Genomic DNA, 11,275 nt, shown 5'->3' with positions numbered 1-11,275 from the left:
TTAGAAAAAGATTAGTCTGGATAGGGTGTGAATACAGCCTGGCCACAGAAGGACAGAGTGGGTAGGATGGACCTATTTCCCTTAGCAGAGGGGCCAACAACCAGGGGACATAGATTTAAAGTTATTGGTAGGAGGTTTAGAGGGGATTTAAGGAGAAATAAGGAGGATGGTGGGGGTCTGGAACTCACTGCCTGAAAGGGTGGTAGAGGCAGAAACCCTCATTGCATTTAAAAAGTACTTGGATGTGCACCTGAAGCGTCGTAACCTACAGGGCTACGGACCGAAAGCTGGAAAGTGGAATTAGGCTGGATAGCTTTGTTGGCAGGCGCGGACACGATGGGCCGAATGGTCTCCTTCTGTGCTGTAAATTTCTATGATTCCATGACAAGATTCCCTGGCAGGGTACCAGCTTTCGAATTTATCTCAAAAGAACTTCTTCAAAGGAACAGCAGTGGATACTTGGCCCAGAGTGGAATGTGACAGGCGTGACTCATCACCTCCCACTCACCCTGTGCGATAAGTCCCTGTTTGAGCCCAGCCCATGTCCTTTACTCAAGAACATCCGTCGTATTAAAAGATAGCAGTAAAATAAAGAATGGTATTTGAGTCACTGGAGGTGGTTATTTATATAGCTGGGTGTGTACAACAGCTGATGGCTCTTTCTAAACTACATGGCCATTCTTTGGATCAATCCTGGGAATGTAGCATGATCTAGAGGTTTTATAAAAACATTTTAAATATTTAATCTCCCGCCCACCCCAACTCATTTTTCTCCCCTCTCTGGAAGGTGCAGACATGGTTTTGCAGGAAATGACACCCAACTTAAAGTGGCTCTTCCTCATGCGTCAGGCTGGGCGGTGTCAGTGGGTGAGATGACTGGGTGTGCATCACACGTATGGCAGATCCTGTTCTCTCCAACACACAGACACACTCCTATACCTTTTAATATCCCACCCAGTCTAATCCCACTCTCCTGCTCACTCCCTATATCCTTTAAAATCCCACTGCACTGTCAGAGGGGCAGTACTGAGGGAGCGCTGCACTGTCAGAGGGGCAGTACTGAGGGAGTGCCACACTGTCAGAGCGGCAGTACTGAAAAGCTCTCCACTGTCGGAGGGGCAGTACTGAGGGAGCGCTGCACTGTCAAAGGGGCAGTACTGAGGGAGTGCCACACTGTCAGGGGGGCAGTACTGAAAAGCTCTGCACTGTCGGAGGGGCAGTACTGAGGGAGCGCTGCACTGTCAGAGGGGCAGTACTGAGGGAGTGCCACACTGTCAGAGCGGCAGTACTGAAAAGCTCTCCACTGTCGGAGGGGCAGTACTGAGGGAGCGCTGCACTGTCAAAGGGGCAGTACTGAGGGAGTGCCACACTGTCAGGGGGGCAGTACTGAAAAGCTCTGCACTGTCGGAGGGGCAGTACTGAGGGAGCGCTGCACTGTCAGAGGGGCAGTACTGAGGGAGTGCCACACTGTCAGAGGGGCAGTACTGAAAAGCTCTGCACTGTCGGAGGGGCAGTACTGAGGGAGTGCCATACTGTCAGAGGGGCAGTACTGCACTGTCTTTCGGATGAGACCTTAAACTGAGGCCCTTGTCTGCTCCAAGTGAATGTAAGAGATCCCACGGCACTATTTCGAGGAAGAGCAGGGGAGTTCTCCCCGGTGTCCTGGGGGTAATATTTATCCCTCAACATCACAACCAGATTAATTGATCACATCACTCCAGTTTGTGGAACCTTATGAAAAGTTGGCTCTGATTTTGTCTAAAGCAGTGACTGTGCTTCAAATTAATTCACTTGATGTGAAACACTTTGGGCTGTTTCTGACAAAGTGCTAACTAAAGGCAAGGCATTCTGTTGAGTGAGAGCGCTCCTCGCCTCCCCTGTGCCCTACAATCGATGGCTTTTTGAAAACCCAGGCTTGGCGTCTAATCACCGCGGCCTGATCTCCATCAGCCTCCCTGCTCCAGGAGTTGTCCTGTGCTGCGGATCTCGGCCCCTCACCTGTCTTCCCACAAACTGACCCAAGCCTAAAGTTGTAAATGTTTAGAGTCTCGGTGAATTGTTGTGGTTACTGTAACCAGTGCATTAAAACAGAGAGACATTAATGGCACCATTAGCAACGTATGAGAGCAGCAGGGCCTTGACTGGATATAAACCCATTTAATGTGACTCCATTCAACATCAAAATGTTACTGTACTGGGCATCCTGCTCCGAAAATACACTCGATATTTGAATTTTACATTTTTTCCAGTGGGCTACAGTAATTCTTTCAGATTTCAATTTGGCCTCCTTCCGTGCTGTACATTTCTATGATTTTTCTCCAGGCACTGACCCCTCCTGGGATACAATTCCACGGATAACCTCTGGTTCCTCGTACAATGGGCCCACTTTCACATGATGAACAACAAGTCAGGCAGCTATTTGATTGCAGACTTCATCACAGCTCCAGTTGATCCCTCCCTCGCCCAATGTCCACACACACATGCACAGGATCGCATTCTAGGGTGGGGGCCCCGGTTAACTTCCCCCAACCCCTCCTTAATTCAGGGACCTGGACAATTGTAGCCTCCTTTAGATGGGACAGTAAACCTGAGGTGGAATATATCAGCCTCGGAGGGGGATCAGCGCAGATTCACCAGATACTGGGCGAAAAGGGTTAAATTACGAGGACAGGTTCCATAGACCAAGCTTGTGTTCCCTCGAGTTGAGAAGATGAAGGGGTGATCAAATCGAGGTGTTCAAGATGATTATAGAATTTGATAGAGTAGATAGAGAAAAACTATTTCCTCTGGTGGGGGTGGGGGGTGGGCGGAGTCCAGAACAAGTGGGCATAATCTTAAAAATTAAAGCCAGGCCGTGTTGTCAAGAAGCATTTCTTCACACAAAGGGTAGAGGAAATCTGGAACTCTCCCCCAAAAAGCCGGGGATCAATTGAAAATGTCAAAACTGAGATTTTTGTTGGGTAAGGGTATTAAGGGTTATGGAATCAAGGCAGGTAGATGGAGTTAAGATACAGACCAACCATGATCTCTTTGAATGGAGGAACAGGCTCGAGGGGTGAATGGCCTCCTGTTCCCATGAGGCCCTGTCAGCCCATTGAGGCCGCATTAGTTAATAATGAACCAGGGGTAGAGTGAAAACCTTCCAGGTCAGTGCAGCTCGATGTCACTCTGAGAGGTGCACTTACCAACTCCGACACCAGGAGGTGCTGTTACGCACAATCTCACACGTTTCTCACCTCTGCTTAAATCTACAATAGTGAACACATCGCCAATGATGGACTGGGCTTCGCATTATACCTGCAGCTTGTTCCTGTAAACCATTGAATGATTCTTGACCAACCTGCTGCATTTACTTAAAGACTTGCATTTATATAGTGCCTTTCAGGACCACAGGACTTCCCAAAGCGCTTTACAGCCAAAGAAGTACTTTTTTGGAGTGTAGTCACTGTTGTAATGTGGGAAACACAGCAGCCAATTTGCGCACAGCAAACTCCCACACACAGCAATGTGATAATCTGTTTTAGTGATGCTGATTGAGGGATAAATATTTGCCCCAGGACACCGGGGAGAACTCCCCTGCTCTTCTTTGAAGTAGTGCCGTGGGATCTTTTACTTCCAGCTGAGAGAGCAGACGGGACCTCGGTTTAATGTCTCATCCGAAAGGCGGCACCTCCGACAATGCGGCGCTCCCTCAGCACTGCACCGGAGTGTCAGCCTAGATTTATGTGCTCAAGTCCTGGCGTGGGACTTAAATCCACAACCTTCAGACCCAGAGGCGAGTGTGCTACCCACTGAGCCACAGCATGTACAGGACTACAATTGCCAGTATTCACGGAACATCCCACTGACCTGTGACAGCTTCGCCTGGACTCAAGGACAGGACGCTCTCCGAGATCCAACATGGTAACGCCAAACATTGGCTCGCTAGCTCCCTCCGATGGCAGAATGGGTGAAGGTAGGATGGAGTCGCACAGACCAGGAAAGTCTCAGGATGCAACCCTGGTTTGTGTTGAATTATCTTAGTGCTGGGGCCAATATTTATCCCTCAACCAACAGCACCGAAAAAAACAAATTATATGGTCATTTATCTCATTACTGTTTGTGGGATCTTCCTCTGCGCAGAATGGCTGCGGTGTTTCCTACATTACAACAGTGACTACACTTCAAAAAAGTTCTGACGAAGGGTCTTCAACCTGAAACGTCAACTCTCTTTCTCTCTCCACAGATGCTGCCCGACCTGTTAAGTATTTCCACCATTTTCTGTCTTTATTTCAAAAAAGTACTTTATTAGCTGTAAAGCGCTTTGGAACGTCCTGAGGTTGTGAAAGGCTCTATGGAAATGCAAGTCCTTGCTTATCTAACCCAGGGCAGCAGTGGCGGGGAGGCAGTGGGTTTCCGCCCGCTCCCCGGGTCGGAGCGAGAATGAATCGCCTAGCGTTGATTGCCAGCAGAGCCAGTGAGAGTCAGCACCATCAGGAGAAGGTGTGTGTGAGCTGGTGTAGACCCCGGGAGACACCCTTCTAGTTTGAACCTCCGCCCCGTTACTCTCGGGTCGCTGGTTCAGGACCAGGAGCAGCATTCAGCGGGGAGTGTACCCGAGTGTTGCCTGACGCAGTCCCCGCGTCTATTAGCGACATTGATCATTGACTATCACCGGGGTGAGATGGGGCTTGTCCAGGGGGACACTCCCAGCCTGGCACCAGCTCCAGCCTGCTGCAGGAAAGAAAGACTTGCATTTCTGTAGTGCCTTTCACGATCACAGGACGTCCCAAAGCAGTTCACAGCCAAAGGAGACTTTAAATCAGGCAGGAAGTTATTCTGAGTTTAGACATTTCAGATGATTTGTTTTTCCTCTCTCCTCTTCAGATCTTATGGGTTTAAGCCCTGGTTCCCCCTCTCTCTCTCTCTTTCTCTCATAAACTTCAGCTTATCCAGAACTCTGCTGCCTGTATCCTAACTTGCACTAAATCCCGTTCACCCATCACCCCATGCTACATTGGCTCCCAGTCCGGCAACACCTCAATTTAAAAATTCTCAAATCCCTCCATGGCCTCGCCCCTCCCTATCTCTGTAACCTCCTTCAGCCCCACAATCCTCTGAGATCGCTGCGCTCCTCTAATCCTGCCCTCTTGCGCATCCCTGATTATAATCACTCCAGCATCGGTGGCCGTGCCTTCTGTTGCCTAGGCCCTAAGCTCTGGAACTCCGTCCCTAAACCTCTCTGCCTCTCCCTTTAAGACGTTCCTTAAAACCGACCTCTTTGACCAAGCTTTTGGTCACCTGCCCTAATTTCTCCTTTTGTGGCTTGGTGTCAAATTTTCTTTGATAATCACTTCTGTGAAGCACCTTGGGACGTTTTACTACGTCAAAGGTGCTATATAAATACAAGTTGTTGATGGCAATGAAATTGGTGCAATTTTCTGCTCGCGAGCGCTCGGAGATTGGTATCTTCTCCCTCGACTTGTTTTCTTTAATAAACAGATGACCTTCATGCCCTATTAAATAGCTCGTTAACTTTAACGGCCCTCAGCAGATCCCGGCGACCTCCTTGGGCTCCCGCACATCGGCTCCTTTAGACACTTTACTCCAAGACAGGGAGCAGGCACTGGCTAGAGTTACTGACCTTCGTTGGGAATCGCCACCCACCAGATGGGCTGTGTGTTTAGCACCACATTAGAACCTTGTGATCGCCACCCCCCCCCCGCCCCCCAACCACCACCTACGCCGGGAATACAACCGCTACACCAGCAAAAACATGCTGATCCAGGCCATCTCGAACCTACCACCAACCCGTCTCAAATCTAAAATGCCTTTTTCGACTGTCGCTGAAGCCCTTCAGCGATCTCCCCTCAGCCTCGATGACCGATGGTGAAATGCTTGGATGAACTGCGACATACGGAATGGATTCCTTACAGAGGAGCCCACAGTTTGATCCTGAAGGATCAAACCTTCCTCGCAAGCAGTGGGCAACCATCAACCGCCTCAGAACCGGTCACGGTCGATGCTGCCACCTTCTCCATAGGTGGCAGATTAAAGCCTCCCCATCATGTGACTGTGGAGCTCCTAATCAGACCCTGGAGCACATCATCGAGCACTGCTCTCAGACGGAATTCGAAGGCAGCCTACAAGATATCCATGCTGTTACACCGGAAGCTTTGGCCTGGATATCCGACTTGGATATTGACGTCTGATTTGCTGCTACCATACGAAAGAAGAGGAATTAGAACATTTCATCCCAGTCCGCCATCCTCTGACACTGACACTAACCGGGTTAAACCAACATCAAACTTGCACGGGAGACACGTTCACTAGGGCACGTACAAAATTGCAGGGTGGGGGGGGGGGAAGAGAATTCTTCAACTCCCTGTGACGTGGACTCTTACGGTGGGACGCTTTTGAAACGAGGAGAGATAACGAGTGCAGCGAAATCTGAAATTGAACCAGATTGTACAGAAGAATCCCCACAGGTTAATGTGTTAGGTCAGCTCCTCTCGAGGGTTCTGATGGATGGTTATTGACACAGAAATACAGCCCAACTGGTCCATTCCAGCATTGATGCTCCACTTGCGCCTCCTCCCATCCTACCTTGTATCCCTCCATTCCTCTCCAGCCTCCCTTTAAATGCTACAACCACTCCAAAACATGGAGCTCACTTTCACCCGCCTTGCTGACCGAATTTAGAATTTTCAGCTCGATCAGAATTTGATTTGTTGAAGTCGAATTTTAATTTTCTTTCAATTTGTGTTAACTTCAGTTCTGAAGAAAACAGCAGCTCCCCCGGTGGCTGAAGAAGTGAGTGCATTGAACCGTGCGGTACTGAGTCACACAGAAGGTTCTGGTTCCCTCCCCGCTCTGTGCAGAGTGAGCTGATCTCAGCAAGGTGGGTCACAGTCTGGGAGACACAGTCAGCCCATGACCCCCAGGGCTTGGCATCACTCATCCTATAGATGAATGTCCCGTTGGGTGAGGTGCTGGAGGCTCCCTGTGGAACCAACACCCTTGGGGAGGAAAGTGGGAACAAAGGTAATTCGTCACCGTTCCCTTGGAAGCCGAGGCATTTGAGGAGAATTAGTGCCTCTCTCAGTCAGTCAGAGACTTTACTGCGATACCCCATCCAACTAAAAATAACAGCAGCCAATTATAGCCGCTCAGCCCAGCACATGGACACTCCAACTGAGAATCAGGTCCCATCAAACACTCTTAGGGCAGGTACAGCACGGGGTTAGATACAGAGTAAAGCTCCCTCTACACTGTCCCATCAAACACTCCCAGGGCAGGTACAGCACGGGGTTAGATACAGAGTAAAGCTCCCTCTACACTGTCCCATCAAACACTCCCAGGGCAGGTACAGCACGGGATTAGATACAGAGTAAAGCTCCCTCTACACTGTCCCATCAAACACTCCCAGGGCAGGTACAGCATGAGGTTAGATACAGAGTAAAGCTCCCTCTATACTGTCCCATCAAACACTCCCAGGGCAGGTACAGCATGAGGTTAGATACAGAGTAAAGCTTCCTCTATACTGTCCCATCAAACACTCTCAGGACAGGTACAGCACGGGGTTAGATACAGAGTAAAGCTCCCCCCATTTCACAGAGACTTTGACTTTTGTGTTAATTTGATCAGATTAGCCCCCTTCAACCTGACCTAACAGTAGAGGGGGTCCTCCCGATAGACAGTAAGGGCAGCTGTCAGTCAGAGGATGTGTGAAGTATAATCTGCAGCCCACACACGCACTGAACGAAGAGGTTTAATTTACGGGAAAGCTGTCTCGGGCGGTTATCTCAGACCAGCACATTCCTCCCTACTTGGCACTGCCCCAAACTGAGGGAGAATTGTGGAGCTTGTTCATTGAAATGGTTCAAACTCCATCTGTGCTTCAATATTGATGATCTGTGCATTTATATAATTTATAATTAACATAGCAATCCCGTTCACCCATCAACCCTGTGCTCGCTTGACTTACATTGAGGCGGTGCTGGACCGGGAGTCAATTAAAAAATTCTCATGTTTGTTTTCAATTCCTCCCTATCTCTGTAATCTCCTCCAGCTCCACAACCCTCTGAGAAATCTGCACTCTAATTCTGGCCCAATTTCCATCGCTCCTCCATCGGTGGCTGTGCCTTCAGCTGCCTGGGCCCCAAGCTCTGGCACTCCCTCTCTGAACATCTCTGCCTCTCTTTCCTCTTTTAAGAGGCTCCTCAAAACCTACCTCTTTGACCAAATGTTTGGTCACCTGTTCCAATATCTCCTTATGTGGCTCAGTGTGAAACTTAGTCTGATTTACGCTCCTATGAAGCGCCTTGGGACGTTTTACTACAATAAAGGCACTATAAAGATACAAGTTGTTGTAAAATCTGACAAGAAAATAACCTGAGCCATCAGTGAGCTCCAGAAATATTCCTCTGGCAGCACTGGAGATTGGGCTCAGGCTGTGGGCTGTACTTGTGAGTGGGCCCAGGCCAGGCCAACTTTCTGGCCTGTGGATGCGGAAGCCCATGTGCCCCACTGGTGGAGATCTGCCGACTCAGTACAGACGGTGGCTTGGAACCTGGAGGTTCAGGTCCACCCCGAGCACAGAGCAGCACGAGGAGTGTTCTTAGTTAGGAGTGAATCAGTTTGTGGGTTCAGTGGGATACAGAGGGATACAGGGAGGTAAAGGGGGATACCGAGGGGTACAGGGGTATACAGAGGGGTACGGGGGGTTCAGTGGGGTATAGAGAGATACAGGGGGGTACAATGGGATACAGAGGAGGCACAGTGGGGTATAGAGGGATGTAGATGGGTGTAGCGGCAAGGAGCGGGATGGGAGCTGCGGCCTGGCGGGACCCAGAGGCAGTGACAGGATGAATACAATCATCGACAGGGCCCGTAAAGTAGGCCGAAGCCCCCACTCACCACGAGGAGAGCGTGGCTGGAAACTAAATTAGTGCCACAACAAATTACTTCACTTAATCTTCAAAGGAGGTTTTATTTTCCAATTAAATAAAAAGCAGTCATAAAATGAAGCTTGAAATGATTGATTTTAATGGTCTGCCACTTGATGCGAAGCCAAGGCCCAGATTATAGATACTCACTGCCCTGTGACTGAACTAAGGGTGGCCACTGGGACACAGAGACTTGTAACAACAAACTCCACAGAATCTCAAAGCAAAAGAAAGACTTGGATTTATATAGCATCTTTCATGACCACTGGATGCCTCAAAGCGCTTTACAGCCAATGAAGTACTTTGAGTGCAGTCATTGTTGTAATGTGGGAAACGCGGCAGTCAATTTGCGCACAGCAAACTCCCACAAACAGCAATGTGATAATGACCAGATAATCTGTTTTTTTTGTTTATGTTGATTGAGGGATAAATATTGGCCAGGACACCGGGGATAACTCCCCTGCTCTTCGAAATAGTGTCCATGGGATCATTTATATCCAATTGAGAGAGCAGATGGTTTAAAGTCACATCTGAAAGATGGCACCTCCGACAGTGCTGCACTTCCTCAGCATCACACTAGCAGTGCCAGCCTAGTTCTCAAGTCTCTGGAGTGGGGCTTGAACCCACAACCTTCTGACTCAGAGGTGAGAGAGCTACCCACTGAGCCACAGCTGACGCAATGCTGTCTGTAACCGCTGCAACTTCATAGGAGGCCATTCGGCCCATCGTGCCTGTGCTGGCTCTTTGAAAGAGCGATCCAATTGGTCCTATTCCCCCCGCAGCTCTGCAATTTTTCCCCTTCAAGTATTTATCCAGTTCCCTTTCTAAAGTTACTATTGCATCTGCTTTCACCGCCCTTTCAGGCAGTGCGTTCCAGATCACAACAACTGACTGCGTAAATAAACTCTCCTCTTATTAATAATACTTTATTATCTGATCATTTATTGCTGTTGATATAAAATGTGAGCTATTTGAGTGAGCCCACAATGTGACAGGCACACACTTTGCGGAGGAGGGTCCCTGGATACTGGGATAATTCACCATCAGCAAACAGCCCCTTTCTGTAAACCTCCACTCTCTTCCTGTGCTTACCTTGGGGAGCCCGAGGAACCAGTCGAACTCTCGCCTCATCAAGCCAATGTCCACTAGTCAGGTGTTGCTGTGATTAACTATTAATTGGCAGTCAATCATTGACCAGCCAACTTAGGAGACCAGGATTAACCCTTTGAGTTCTGAATGGTCAGCATCTTTCTGAAGTCCTTGATCAGCCCTGATATTTGGCCCATTTATAACTCCAGACACGATACAAGATCAAGCTTTTTGTCCAACAGTTGATGACGCTCTCGCCTCCAGACTTCGCCTCTCACCACTACGCTCTCCACTCAGCAATACCAGTACAGGCAATTGCTCCTCCGACCCGTCCCCTCTTGTTCTGCTTAAGCTCCAGATTATAAGGACATAAGAAATTGGAGCAGGAGTAGGTCATCTGGCCCCTCGAGCCTGCTCCGCCATTCAATAAGATAATGGCTGATCTGATCATGGACTCAGCTCCACTTCCCTGCCCGCTCCCCATAACCCTGGACTCCCTTATCGTTCAAAAATCTGTCTATCTCCACCTTGAATATATTCAATGACCCAGCCTCCACAGCTCTCTGGGACAGAGAATTCCAAAGATTCATGACCCTCAGAGAAGAAATTCCTCCTCATTTCCGTTTTAAATGGGCGACCCCTTATTCTGAAACTATGCCCCCTAGTTCAAGATTCCCCCACGAGGGAAAACATCCTCTCTGCATCTACCCTGTCAAGCCCCCTCAGAATCTTACATGTTTCAATAAGATCACCTCTCATTGTAAAGGCCCAACATGTTCAACCTGCCCTTATCTCCGGAATCAACCTCGTGAGTCTGAACAGCCTCCAATGCAAGTCAATCCCTTCTTAAATACGGAGACCAAAACTGTACACAGTACTCCAGGTGTGGCCTCACTAATACCCTGTACAGTTGCAGCAGGACTTCCCTAGTTTTATACTCCATCCCCCTTGCAATAAAGGCCAACATTCCATTTGCCTTCCTGATTACTTGCTGTACCTGCATACTAACTTTTTGTGTTTCATGTACAAGGACCCCCAGGTCCCTGTGTACCTCAGTATTTTGTAATCTCCCCATGTTGTTTCCCCCCCATCTGACACCACCTTCCTCCTCCCTCATTGAACTCAAGACCCATTGCTCTGACTCCAACTCCACCTCACTCTTCCCCACAACCTCAAACCCTTGGGACTCCTCACCTATCCCACAACCTCAAACCCTTGGGACTCCTCACCTCCACACATTCTTCCCTCCCTCCCACAGG

General features: G+C 49.0%; 1 protein-coding gene across 1 annotated transcript in view; it reads right to left on the bottom strand.

Moving 5' to 3' along the window:
• The window catches only part of LOC139234044 (ADAMTS-like protein 5), a 60,094-nt gene extending 59,529 nt beyond the window's left edge, over nt 1-565 (bottom strand). Inside the window, exon 1 of the mRNA XM_070864911.1 lies at nt 509-565. The gene's annotated coding sequence lies outside the window, so the exon portion shown is untranslated. The remainder of the gene's footprint in view (nt 1-508) is intronic.
• Between the last annotated feature and the right edge of the window lie 10,710 nt (nt 566-11,275).

This window comes from Pristiophorus japonicus, chromosome 21 (genome assembly GCF_044704955.1).
Source record: "Pristiophorus japonicus isolate sPriJap1 chromosome 21, sPriJap1.hap1, whole genome shotgun sequence".
Taxonomy (NCBI): Eukaryota; Metazoa; Chordata; class Chondrichthyes; family Pristiophoridae; genus Pristiophorus; species Pristiophorus japonicus.
Note: the sequence above shows the minus strand (reverse complement) of the source record. Positions and strands in the feature narration are given on the sequence as shown.